Genomic DNA, 14,778 nt, shown 5'->3' with positions numbered 1-14,778 from the left:
CCAGCAGGTGAAGGCAGAAAGAAAGAAGCCCGGAGGTTTACTTCAGAGTTTGTCTATTCCTGAATGGAAATGAGATCACATTTCCATGGATTTCGTGACGAATTTACCTCGATCTTCGCGGGGCTGTGACGCGATTTGGGTTGTGATAGACAGACTGACCAAATCAGCGTGCTTTATTCCGTACAGAATGACCTATCGACACGATCAGATGGCAGAGTTGTATGTCAGAGAGGTCGTCAGATTGCACGGTGTGCCGAAGTCGATCGTATCAGATCGTGATCCACGATTCACTTCTCACTTCTGGCACAGTTTGCAGCAGGCTTTGGGTACGACTTTACACCTGAGCACTGCTTATCATCCTCAGACAGACGGACAATCAGAGCGGACTATCCAGACTTTAGAAAACATGTTGGGAGCTGTAGTACTAGATTTCGGTACTAGCTGGCAAGATTCATTGCCGTTGTGTGAGTTTTCATACAACAACAGCTATCAGACTAGCATTGAGATGGCACCGTTCGAAGCTTTATACGGAAAGAAGTGCAGATCTCCGTTGTACTGGGATGATATCTCTGAGGTACCAGAGTTGGGGCCTGATATGATTCGTGAGATGACCGAGAAAGTGAAGATCATTCAGAAGCGAATGAAGACGGCACAGGATAAGCAAGCGAAATACGCCAATGTCAGACGTAGACCGTTGGTATTTGAGCAGGAAGACAGAGTATTTCTGAAGATTTCACCTTTCAGAGGCATTGTCAGATTTGGAAAGCGGGGGAAATTGTCTCCTAGATACGTCGGTCCGTATGAGATTCTTTCAAGGATTGGCGATCGAGCTTACAGACTTGCTCTTCCTCCTTCTTTGTCGGGAATACATGACGTATTCCATGTATCGATGTTGCGCAGATATATGCCAGATGATTCTCATGTCATTCAGCCTGACGAAGCCGAGCTAGATCAGACTCTGAGCTATGTTGAAAGACCGATACAGATTCTTGATCAGAAAGAAAAACAGCTTAGAACCAAAACTATTCCGCTTGTGAAGGTTCAATGGAGTCGTCATGGCATCGAGGAAGCAACTTGGGAAACAGAGTCTGAGATGAGACAAAGACATCCCGAGCTATTCATATGATGTGAGTCCCTAATTCAGTTTTAGTTATACTGCTTTTGTATATACTTGCATGATTAATTGTGTACGAGTTCGAGGACGAACTCCTGTCTAAGAGGGGGAGAAATGTAAGGCTCGAGATTATTAATCTTTATTGAAGTACGACTTGGAGAATATGAGAATGCATGTCATAAGATGAAAGTATCAAATAGTTCATGAATTATGGAATTTTAATTGAAGCATGACCGAAGCCACACCGCCCCTGCGGTGATAGGAAACACCGCACCCGCGGTGTATGGACAGTAAGTTGGCAGATTTTATTCGTAACATCACTGCACCCGCGGTCTTGCAGAGACCGCACCCGCGGTCGATGAATCTCAGAAAATGAAAGGGCTGCCGAAAGCATAGCGCACCCGCGGTCCTGAGATACCGCACCCGCGGTCGTGCGTGTGAAGAGAAAAACGATAACACTTGTCTTTGGCCATGCATATTGATGTGTTGTCTTCCTCTCCCCTTTCATTCAGATACAAGAACCGAGCTCCTCCTCCAAAGAATCCTTAAGCTTCAAGGTAGATTAGAACATTGGTTTTGAAAGATTTGTGCATCCGATTTTGAATCCGAGTAAAGATTATTGATCCTTGCATCATTGGCTACAAAAGGAAGTAAGTTTCTTGCAGTTTCAGCATGTTTCGAAATATACATGTTGGGGAAATGCTAACATGATTATGATTATGTGTTCTTATGCTCATGGTGAGAATAGAATTGCTATCGGATCGATTTTCAGACACCGTATGATGTTGTTTCGATTTTCCAACATATTTATTGTAATGCCCAGAACACTGAATGATCATTCTGAATTGATAGGTATGTTATGAATAATGTGCATAGAGACAAGAAGTAAGGAATGAAGAAGTTTGGCTTGAAATGTTGAGTTCTAGGAATTTAATTCGAAGCCATATCGCCCCTGCAGTCTAGAACACCACCGCACCCGCGGTGCATGACAATTTTTATTCGAAGCAGGACCGCACCCGCGGTGTTAGCATGACCGCACCCGCGGTCGATGCAATGTGAAAAATTGTAGGCCTGCCGAAAGCCTAGCGCACCCGCGCTCCTTACAGTACCGCACCCGCGGTACTGCATGCGGGAAGTCCACCCCTTCGTTTTAACGTGACACATGGCATGGTATATATATGAATGAGTGTTGATCCGTCCTCTTTCATCTCAGGAGCTGGAGAACCGAGAGCTTCCTCAAAGAATTCCTTAAATTCTTCAAAGTTGAAGGTAAGATTTCTGAAGATTGAGCTATCCGATTTTAAATCCAAGCTTAGATTATTGATCCTTGCATCTAGAGCTTTAAAGTGATGTAAGTTTCTTTAAGTTCTAGCATGGTTTGAAATTTAGATATGGAAGAAAGTGTAATATAATGGTTATATTGTGTTCTTGGCATAATAAGCATAATATATCCACAAACGGATTGATCTTCGGATACCGTATGAGATTATTTCGATTTTCAGCATGTAGGGGATAGAGCACAAGTAGATTTCAGAGGTTATATATATCTATGTTGAGCATATTGTGTTGATTATAAATGGAGAATCATGACTTGTTGAGTTGATATGACCGGTATCGAGAAATCACGTAGTTATGCCGTCAAAAGTTAAACCGAGACTCATGATTGATTGTATATGTGTTGTTGAATTGGGGATTGATATTGTATGTCTCCACATTGCCATTTCAGATTCAGCACACCTCACGTCGACATCGAGACCTCGACATCGATAAAAGTTTAGCGACAAGAAAGGTATAAACTATGTTGTTTGGGAAGCCACAACTCAAATAAGATATTATTTGAGTTTCCCAAACCAAAATCACATACTAGAATTATTGTATATATGGTATCATGTTATGAATTGTTTATAGAGATTATATTCAAATTTTGTAACATGGTTATGCTTTGATTTTAGCATTGTATTTACCTATATATGATCATTGTGCTATTCAGATATGAATATAAGCATGCTTTGTTTACAGATTGATATTCATTGCATTTAAGATAGGAGAGTCGTTGACAGTCATTGTCAACTATCTAGATGTTCGGTGTATCTCAGCTTAGGAGTAGCCATTACTCTTATTGCAGCCGTTGATACAGTTCTGACCGAAATCTAGGAATAAGACGTACAGTCACCCTGATTGGGAGGGTAGGTGACGGCCATTGACGTCTTATTCACACCGGGATCCCTAGAGTTCTAGTCGAGTCGAGTCCAGACATGGTTTGATTCGCATTGCATTGCATGTACATATGATGTCATTCATGATAGCATGTTTCATGTTTAATTGATTATATGCATGTATACATGTTTATACTGGGATTTGTTCTCACCGGAGTTTCCGGCTGTTGTTGTGTCTGTATGTGTGCATGACGACAGGTGGGGCAGGATCTGGGTCACGCCGAGGATGAGAGACAGATATAGCGTGGTGATCACGGGCGTAGCAGATGGCTAGTAGTTGTACTTTGTTATGTACTGTAGTTGAACACCGGATTGTTGAGTACGTACCAGACGAGATATGTATATTATGTGTTCATGTTATAACTAAATAAAAATATGATGATTGTTTATATGCATTAGATTTAATGTTGAAAGCGAAAATTTTGACCAACTTTTATATTAATGATCCATTGAATCCCAAAGAAAAAGTTAGAGCCCGGGTCCCCACAACAGGTGGTATCAGAGCCGTAGGTTCTGTAGATTGAGATAAGATAGAATGATCGGGGTAGATCGAGTCTTCTTCCTTGCTCTATGATGTGCTAGCATGTTTATTGCTTTCCTTGTTACATGTTGTTTGTTATTTGATTGATTTCAGCATGTATTTATTAAGACTGAATCAGAACCGATTCTAGATCAGAGGTAATTGACTAGAGGAGGGCTGAGACAGTTGGATATCGTGTATTCTAATCAGTTGGATTATTAGATACATGCCTCCTAGAAGAGCAGCCGTTCCTTTACGACCACCAGCACCAGAGCAGGGTAGCACATCCGGAGATACGATGGATGTCACTGCTACGCCCATGGAGACTCTATTAAAGCGATTCCAGTCATTCCGACCACCGACCCTCAAGGGTACAGAAAATGCAATCGAATGTGAAAGCTGGTTGGAGGATATCGAAATGTTATTCGAGTCTCTAGAATATAGTGACGAGAAGCGAGTGAAACTCATTGGTCATCAACTGCAAGACGTGGCTAAATATTGGTGGGTGAATATAAGGAAGGCACTAGAATTGCGTGGCACCGAGGTTACATGGAAAGCATTCAAGACGGAGTTCTATCAGCGATTCTTCCCTGTATCCTACCGTAAAGATAAAGGCGCTGAATTTTCAAACCTGAGGCAAGGGCAATTGAACATTGAAGAGTACGTTGCTAAATTTTCCTCTTTGATTCGTTTTGCACCCCATGTTTCAGGGAATGATGAGGCCATGGCAGATCAGTTTATAAATGGCCTGAATCCAGATGTCTTTACATTGGTTAATACTGGGAGACCCAATAATTTCGCTGAAGCATTGAACCGTGCCAAAGGAGCAGAAGCAGGATTGCTGAGACAACGGAGTGTTCCGTTTGTTGCTCCGAGTCCAAGACCGCCACTACCTCCAGCACCACATCCTCCTCGATTCGAAAGTGGTGGTAGCAGTAGTGGACGCAAAGATCGGTTGAAAGCGAAGGGCAAACAGTTTAAGAGGGCAGGGAGCAGTTCTTCGAGCTCCAGCGGGTCAAGACAGAGAGGTCCTGGCCAGAGTTTAGAGGTGATGAGTGGGTATTGCAGTACGTGTGGAGGTAAGCATGCCACAGAACAGTGTCAAGTTGTAGTGGGCAGGTGTAACATTTGCAAGCAATCGGGCCATTATACCAAGGTCTGTCCTCAGAGAAGTGGTGCATCGAGATTCCAGGCTGCAGGGTAGTCTGCCTCCGTGACTCAGCCTGAGAGGCAAGCTTCATCTGTTCACTCATTTCAGCCACCACCTACACAGACCCAGCCTCGAGCCAGAGGTGGCCAGATAGGGAGTCAGCCTCAGAGACAACAGGCTCAGGTGTTTGTGTTGACAGAAGAGCAAGCACAAGATGCACCAGATGATGTTATAGCAGGTAACTGCTCTCTTTATGGTTATCCTGCTTATATCTTGATAGATACAGGTGCATCGCATACATTCATATCAGAACGATTTGCATTATTGCATTCTCTGCCTGTTGAGTCGTTATTAGATGTCGTGTCTATTACTTCTCCGTTAGGAAGTGGGTTAATTTCTGTAACTACGGTTAGACATTGCACCCTACAGTTTGAGGGGCATGAGATTGACCTAGATTGTATAGTGTTGGGTCTAGCTGATTTTGATTGTATAGTCGGTATTGACATGCTAACAAAGTACAGAGCCACCGTGGATTGTTTCCACAAGATTGTCAGATTCAGACCAGAAATGGCAGAAGAGTCGAAATTCTACGGAAAGGGTTCCAGATCCCGGATTCCCTTGATTTCGGCTTTGTCTATGAATAAGTTGTCACAGAGAGGAGCAGATGGGTTCCTTGTGTATGCTGTAGATGTACAGAAATCTAGCCCGACATTGGCAGATTTGCCAGTAGTACGGGAATTTGCAGATGTGTTTCCAGAGGAGATTCCAGGGTTACCTCCTGTGGGGACCCGGGCTCTAACTCTTTTCTTTGGAATAAAATGGATCGTTAAATAAAAAGTGGGTCAAATTTTTGCTTTTAAACATTCACTCTAATGCATATAAACAAGCATCATATTTTTATTTAATTACAACATGAACACATAATATACATATCCTGTCTGGTACGTACTCAATAATCCAGTGTTCAACTACAGTACATAACAAGGTACAACTACTAGCCATCTGCTATGCCCGTGATCACCACGCTATGTCCGTCTCTCATCCTCTGCGTGACCCAGATCCTGCCCCACCTGTTGTTATGCACACATACAGACATAACAACAGCCGGAAAACCGGTGAGAACAAATCCCAGTATAAACATGTATAAATGCATATAATCAATTAAACATGAAACATGTTATCATGAATGACACCATATGCACATGCAATGCAATGCGAATCAAATCATGTCTGGACTCGACTCGACTAGAACTCTAGGGATCCCGGGTGAACAAGACGTCACTACCTACCCTCCAATCGGGGTAATGTACGTCTCATTCCTAGACTTCGGTCTGAGCTGTATCAACGGCAGCAATAAGAGTAATGCCTACTCCTATTCTGAGATACACCGAAACGTCTAGCTGACAATACCTGTCAAAGACTCTCCTATCTCATATGCAATGAATATCAATATGTAAACAACGTATAATCACATTCATATCTGAATATCATACTGATCATACATGCTTGAATACAATTCTGAAATCAAAGCATAAACATGTTAAAAGAATGAATATAATGCTATACACAATTCATAACATGTTACCACATATCTAATAATACTCGTATGTGATTTTGGTTGGGAAACTCAAATAATATCTTATTTGAGTTACATCTCCCCAAACAAAACATGTACTATACCTTTCGTCGCACAATCGCTGTCAGGGTCGCCAAACTGAATCTGAAATGGAAATGTTGATATACAATCTATCAATCTTTAATCTAAATCAACACATATCCAAGTCACTACGTGATCTCGATACAATTTGACGGCATAACGACGTAATTCTCGATACCGACCAATACAATTCTTAACAAATATCAATACTATATTATCCTCAACTCATACTCAAATCATATGCATAACCATACTCAAAATCGGTACAATTTACGTCTAAACATGCTGAAATTCATAAGAAATGCGTACGATATCATTTCTTTGTTCCGTTTTCGATTACAAACTCATAATCTTCACTAGAACAACTATCTACAATCATAATAGCATTTCCCTTACATGAATTTCTTAAAACATGGTAGAACTGAATACAAAGTATACCCTTTTGAAGCTTTCGATGCAAGGAACAATAATCTCCACTCGGAATACAATTTGAGTAGCTAAATCTTGAGATATCTAACTTAAAAGATCGAAGGAAATGGAGACTTTCCTCCCAGCTTCTCTCGGCCCTCAGAGTTCTGAAAGCAAGGAAATGAAGACACATCATCTTTTATTGCATGACAAGGACAAGTGTTATTATTTTTCCTCAACACGCATGACCGCGGGTGCGGTGACTTTAGGAGCGCGGGTGCGCTATGGCTTCGGTAGAACTATTATTTTCCATAACACAGCGACCGCGGGTGCGGTAACATTGGGACCGCGGGTGCGATACCCCCACGGCATACACCGCGAGTGCGGTACGGTTAAGACCGCGGGTGCGCTCTTACTTCGCACCAATTCTTATTTTTTTTCCTCTTTACACCGCGGGTGCGGTGCTATCTTATACCGCTGGTGCGGTATGGCTTCGAATTACAAGTGCATAATTCTACATTTCAAGCCAAACTTCTTCATCTCTTATTTCTTATCTCTATGCACATTGCTCATAGCATATCTATCAAGTCAGAATGATCACTCAGTGTTCTGGGCATTACATTTCTCCCCCTCTAAGACATAAGTTCGTCCTCGAACTGAATAATTCAATCAAAGTATTTAAGACAGTATTAAAATCAAAAACTGACTAAATACTTACATCATATAAATAACTCGGGGTGTTTCTGTCGCATGGTTGCTTCTGTCTCCCATGTCGCCTCTTCAATGCCATGACGACTCCACTGAACTTTCACAAGTGGAATAATCTTCGTTCTGAGTTTCTTTTCTTTCCGATCAAGAATCTGTATCGGTTGTTCCACGTAGCTCAAAGTCTGATCAAGTTCAGCTTCGTCAGGTTGAATGACATGAGAAACATCTGGCATATATCTTCGTAACATTGATACATGAAACACGTCATGTATTCCGGATAGAGAAGGAGGAAGTGCAAGTCGATAAGCTCGGTCGCCAATCTTTTCAAGAATCTCATAAGGACCAATGTATCGAGGAGATAGTTTCCCGCGTTTGCCAAATCTTACAACGCCTCTGAATGGAGAAATTTTTAAGAATACTCTATCTCCGGCCTCGAATACTAAAGGTCTACGTCTGATATTGGCGTATTTAGCTTGCCTATCTTGTGCCGTCTTCATTCTCTTCTGAATGACTTTCACCTTCTCAGTCATGTCACGAATCATATCTGGCCCAAGTTCTGGTACCTCTGACACGTCATCCCAGTATAGCGGAGATCTGCACTTCTTGCCATATAAAGCTTCAAACGGTGCCATCTCGATGCTCGTCTGATAGCTATTATTGTAGGAGAACTCACAAAGAGGTAGGGAATCTTGCCAACTAGTACCAAAGTCTAGTACTACGGCTCTCAACATATCCTCTAGTGTCTGGATAGTCCGCTCTGACTGTCCGTCGGTCTGAGGATGGTAAGCAGTACTCAGGTGTAATGTCGTACCTAAGGCCTGCTGTAAACTGTGCCAGAAGTGTGAAGTGAATCGTGGATCACGATCTGATACAATAGACTTTGGCACACCATGTAATCTGACTACCTCTCGAATATATATCTCCGCCATTTGATCATGTCGATAAGTCATTCGGTACGGGATGAAACAAGCTGATTTGGTCAGTCTGTCGATCACGACCCAAATCGAATCACAGCCTCGAGAAGATCGGGGTAACTTCGTCACAAAATCCATGGAAATGTGGTCCCATTTCCATTCAGGAATCGACAAACTCTGAAGTAATCCTCCGGGTTTCTTCCTCTCGGCCTTCACCTGTTGGCAATTTAAGCATTTAGACACAAATTCGGCAATGTCTGACTTCATTTGCTTCCACCAGAACTGTGTCTTCAGATCATTGTACATCTTTCGGCCACCAGGATGAATACTAAACCGACTACAATGTGCTTCAGACATAATCTGATGTCTCAAATCTGAAACATCCGGCACAACTAGACGGTTATTTACGTACAACACATCCTCACGCACCCGATATTCTGATACGTGTCCTGTTCTGACCATCTGAATCGATCTTTGCACATTTTGATATGTTCTTTGTGCTTCTTTTATTCTTCTGATCAAGTTTGGCTCGACTTGAATAGTAGCAAGTCGTAGTGGCTTCCTATCTGTGTCAAAATCTAATCCAGAGAAACAACAATTTTCAACGAGTTTCGTAACACCTATCGTCGATAAGGATAAGGCACATACCTTTCGACTCAAGGCATCAGCTGCCGCATTCGACTTTCCCGGATAATATTTGATTTCACAATCAAAATCTTTTAACAGATCAAGCCATCTACGTTGTCGCATATTCAACTCCGACTGAGAAAACAAATACTTTAAGCTTTTATGGTCTGAAAAGATCTCGAATTTCTCGCCATAAAGATAATGGCGCCAGATCTTCAGAGCAAATACGATAGCCGCCAATTCAAGATCATGAATGGGGTATCGCGTCTCGTGAGTCTTCAATTGTCTCGAGGCATATGCAACCACATGCCCTCGCTGCATAAGAATACATCCCAAACCTCTGTGAGAGGCATCGCAATATACAACAAAATTACCCGTACCTGAAGGAATCATCAGGACAGGTGCGCTGGTCAGCCTTTTCTTCAATTCTAAAAAGCTAGACTCACATTCCTCAGACCATAAGAATGGTGCATTCTTCTGTGTCAATTGCGTAATTGGCTTCGCAATACGAGAGAAATCTTGGATGAATCGTCTATAGTATCCCGCGAGACCCATGAAACTGCGTATTTCAGGTACAGAAGTCGGTCTCGGCCAACTAATCACGGCTTCCACTTTACTCGAATCCACGGAGATACCATCTCCCGATATGATATGTCCCAAAAAGACAACTCGGTTCAACCAAAATTCGCACTTTGACAATTTGGCATACAATCTCTCATTTCTTAGTGTTTGCAACACAATTCTGAGATGTTCTGCATGCTCATTCCTGTTCTTAGAATACACCAGAATATCATCGATAAAGACAATAACAAAATCATCCAAATACCTCTGAAAGATTTGATTCATCAAGCCCATGAATACCGCCGGAGCATTTGTCAAACCAAAAGGCATAACAATGAATTCGTAATGCCCATACCTGGTTCGAAATGCTGTCTTCGGTATGTCTACATCTCGAACTCGAAGCTGATGATATCCGGATCGTAAATCAATCTTGGAATATACAGACGATCCCTGTAGTTGATCAAATAGATCATCAATCCTCGGCAATGGATATTTATTCTTTATCGTGGCCTTATTCAGTTGTCTGTAATCGATACACAGCCGCATCGATCCATCTTTCTTTCGCACAAATAGCACTGGAGCACCCCAAGGAGATACACTAGGCCTGATATATCCCTTGGCTAGCAGATCTTCCAACTGTGTTTTCAATTCCTTTAGTTCTATCGGCGCCATCCTATACGGAGCTCTCGAAATAGGAGTGGTACCTGGAATCAAATCAATACTAAAATCTACCTCTCTCACTGGAGGTAACCCCGGAATCTCCTCTGGAAATACATCTGCAAACTCCCGTACAACTGGCAAGTCTGCCAATGTCGGGCTCGATTTCTGCACATCCACAGCATACACAAGGAACCCATCTGCTCCTTTCTGTAACAACTTATTCATATCCAAAGCCGAAATCAAGGGAATCCGAGATCTGGAACCCTTCCCGTAGAATTTCCACTCGTCTGTCATCTCGGGTCTGAATCTGACAATCTTGTGGAAACAATCCACGGTAGCTCTGTACTTTGTTAGCATGTCAATACCGACTATACAATCAAAATCATCTAACCCAAGTACTATACAATCTAGATCAATTTCATGACCCTCAAACCGTAAGATGCAATGTCTAACCGTAGTCACTGATATCAAACCACTTCCTAACGGAGAAGTAATAGACACAACATCTAACAAAGACTCAACAGGCAGAGAATGCGATAATGCAAATCGTTCTGATATGAATGTATGCGATGCGCCCGTATCTATCAATATATAAGCAGGATAACCGTAAAGAGAACAGTTACCTGCTATGACATCATCTGGGGCATCCTGTGCTTGCTCTTCAGTCAAGGCAAACACTTGAGCCTGTTGTCTCTGAGGCTGACTTCCTGGCTGGCCACCTCTGGCTCGAGGCTGGGTCTGTGCTGGTGGCGGCTGAAATGAGTGAACAGATGAAGCTTGCCTCTCAGGCTGAGTTACGGAAGTAGACGACCCTGCCGCCTGGAATCTCGATGCACCACTTCTCTGAGGACAGACCTTGGCATAATGCCCCTGTTGTTTGCATACGTTACACCTGCCCACCACACCTTGACATTGTTCTGTGGCATGCTTACCTCCACAAGTATTGCAATATCCACTTGCCACCTCTAGACTCTGGCCAAAACCTCTCTGTCTTGACCCGCTGGAGCTCGAAGAACTGCTCCCTGCCCTCTTAAACTGTTTACCCTTTGCTTTCAACTGATCCTTGCGTCCGCTACTGCTACCACCACTTTCGAAGCGAGGAGGAGGAACTTGGGATGGAGGTAGTGGAGGTCTCGGACTCGGAGCCACATACGGAACACTCCGTTGTCTCAGCAACCCTGCTTCTGCTCCTTTGGCACGATTCAATGCATCCGAGAAATTATCGGGTCTCCCAGTATTAACCAACGTAAAGATATCTGGATTCAGGCCATTTATAAACTGATCCGCCATGGCCTCATCATTACCTGAAACGTGAGGTGCAAAGCGAAGCAAAGAAGAAAATTTAGCAACGTACTCTTCGATGTTCAGTTGCCCTTGCTTCAGGTTTGCAAATTCAGCGCCTTTATCTTTACGATAGGATACAGGGAAGAATCGCTGATAGAACTCAGTCTTGAACACTTTCCATGTAATCTCAGTGCCACGCTGTTCTAGTGCTCTTTTGATATTCAACCACCAATGTTTAGCAATGTCTTGCAATTGATGGCCAATGAGCTTCACTCTCTTCTCATCACTGTACCCTAGAGACTCGAATAACATCTCGATATCCTCCAACCAGCTTTCGCATTCAATTGCATTTTCTGTACCCTTTAAGGTCGGTGGTCGGAATGACTGGAATCGCTTCAGCAACGTCTCCATAGGGGTCGCCGTAACATCCATCGTATCTCCGGATGTGCTACCCTGTTCTGGTGCTGGTGGTCGTACTGGCACAACTGCTCTTCTAGGAGGCATGTATCTAATAATCCAACTGATTAGAATACATGATATACACCTGTCTCAGCCCTCCTCTAGTCAGTTACCTCTGACCTCGAATCGGTTCTGATTCAGTTTATTACACGCTGTAATCAATCAGATAATAAACAACATGTAATAACGAAAGCAATAAACATGCTAGCACAGCATAAGCAAGGAAGATGACTCGATCTACCCCGCTCCTTCTACTCTATCTCACTCTACAGAACCTAAGGCTCTGATACCACCTGTTGTGGGGACCCGGGCTCTAACTCTTTTCTTTGGAATAAAATGGATCGTTAAATAAAAAGTGGGTCAAATTTTTGCTTTTAAACATTCACTCTAATGCATATAAACAAGCATCATATTTTTATTTAATTACAACATGAACACATAATATACATATCCTGTCTGGTACGTACTCAATAATCCAGTGTTCAACTACAGTACATAACAAGGTACAACTACTAGCCATCTGCTATGCCCGTGATCACCACGCTATGTCCGTCTCTCATCCTCTGCGTGACCCAGATCCTGCCCCACCTGTTGTTATGCACACATACAGACATAACAACAGCCGGAAAACCGGTGAGAACAAATCCCAGTATAAACATGTATAAATGCATATAATCAATTAAACATGAAACATGTTATCATGAATGACACCATATGCACATGCAATGCAATGCGAATCAAATCATGTCTGGACTCGACTCGACTAGAACTCTAGGGATCCCGGGTGAACAAGACGTCACTACCTACCCTCCAATCGGGGTAATGTACGTCTCATTCCTAGACTTCGGTCTGAGCTGTATCAACGGCAGCAATAAGAGTAATGCCTACTCCTATTCTGAGATACACCGAAACGTCTAGCTGACAATACCTGTCAAAGACTCTCCTATCTCATATGCAATGAATATCAATATGTAAACAACGTATAATCACATTCATATCTGAATATCATACTGATCATACATGCTTGAATACAATTCTGAAATCAAAGCATAAACATGTTAAAAGAATGAATATAATGCTATACACAATTCATAACATGTTACCACATATCTAATAATACTCGTATGTGATTTTGGTTGGGAAACTCAAATAATATCTTATTTGAGTTACATCTCCCCAAACAAAACATGTACTATACCTTTCGTCGCACAATCGCTGTCAGGGTCGCCAAACTGAATCTGAAATGGAAATGTTGATATACAATCTATCAATCTTTAATCTAAATCAACACATATCCAAGTCACTACGTGATCTCGATACAATTTGACGGCATAACGACGTAATTCTCGATACCGACCAATACAATTCTTAACAAATATCAATACTATATTATCCTCAACTCATACTCAAATCATATGCATAACCATACTCAAAATCGGTACAATTTACGTCTAAACATGCTGAAATTCATAAGAAATGCGTACGATATCATTTCTTTGTTCCGTTTTCGATTACAAACTCATAATCTTCACTAGAACAACTATCTACAATCATAATAGCATTTCCCTTACATGAATTTCTTAAAACATGGTAGAACTGAATACAAAGTATACCCTTTTGAAGCTTTCGATGCAAGGAACAATAATCTCCACTCGGAATACAATTTGAGTAGCTAAATCTTGAGATATCTAACTTAAAAGATCAAAGGAAATGGAGACTTTCCTCCCAGCTTCTCTCGGCCCTCAGAGTTCTGAAAGCAAGGAAATGAAGACACATCATCTTTTATTGCATGACAAGGACAAGTGTTATTATTTTTCCTCAACACGCATGACCGCGGGTGCGGTGACTTTAGGAGCGCGGGTGCGCTATGGCTTCGGTAGAACTATTATTTTCCATAACACAGCGACCGCGGGTGCGGTAACATTGGGACCGCGGGTGCGATACCCCCACGGCATACACCGCGAGTGCGGTACGGTTAAGACCGTGGGTGCGCTCTTACTTCGCACCAATTCTTATTTTTTTTCCTCTTTACACCGCGGGTGCGGTGCTATATTATACCGCTGGTGCGGTATGGCTTCGAATTACAAGTGCATAATTCTACATTTCAAGCCAAACTTCTTCATCTCTTATTTCTTATCTCTATGCACATTGCTCATAGCATATCTATCAAGTCAGAATGATCACTCAGTGTTCTGGGCATTACACCTCCAGTGCGGGAGGTAGATTTTAGTATCGATTTGATTCCAGGTACCACTCCTATTTCGAGAGCTCCGTATAGGATGGCACCGATAGAGTTGAAAGAATTAAAGGCACAGTTGGAAGATCTTCTAGCCAAGGGATATATCAGACCTAGTGTATCTCCTTGGGGCGCTCCGGTGCTATTCGTGCGAAAGAAAGATGGATCGATGTGGTTGTGTATCGATTACAGGCAACTGAATAAGGCGACGATAAAGAATAAGTATCCTTTGCCTAGAATTGATGATTTATTTGATCAACTACA

Source organism: Primulina eburnea, chromosome 13, assembly GCF_022965805.1.
Source record: "Primulina eburnea isolate SZY01 chromosome 13, ASM2296580v1, whole genome shotgun sequence".
NCBI lineage: Eukaryota > Viridiplantae > Streptophyta > Magnoliopsida > Lamiales > Gesneriaceae > Primulina > Primulina eburnea.
Note: the sequence above shows the minus strand (reverse complement) of the source record.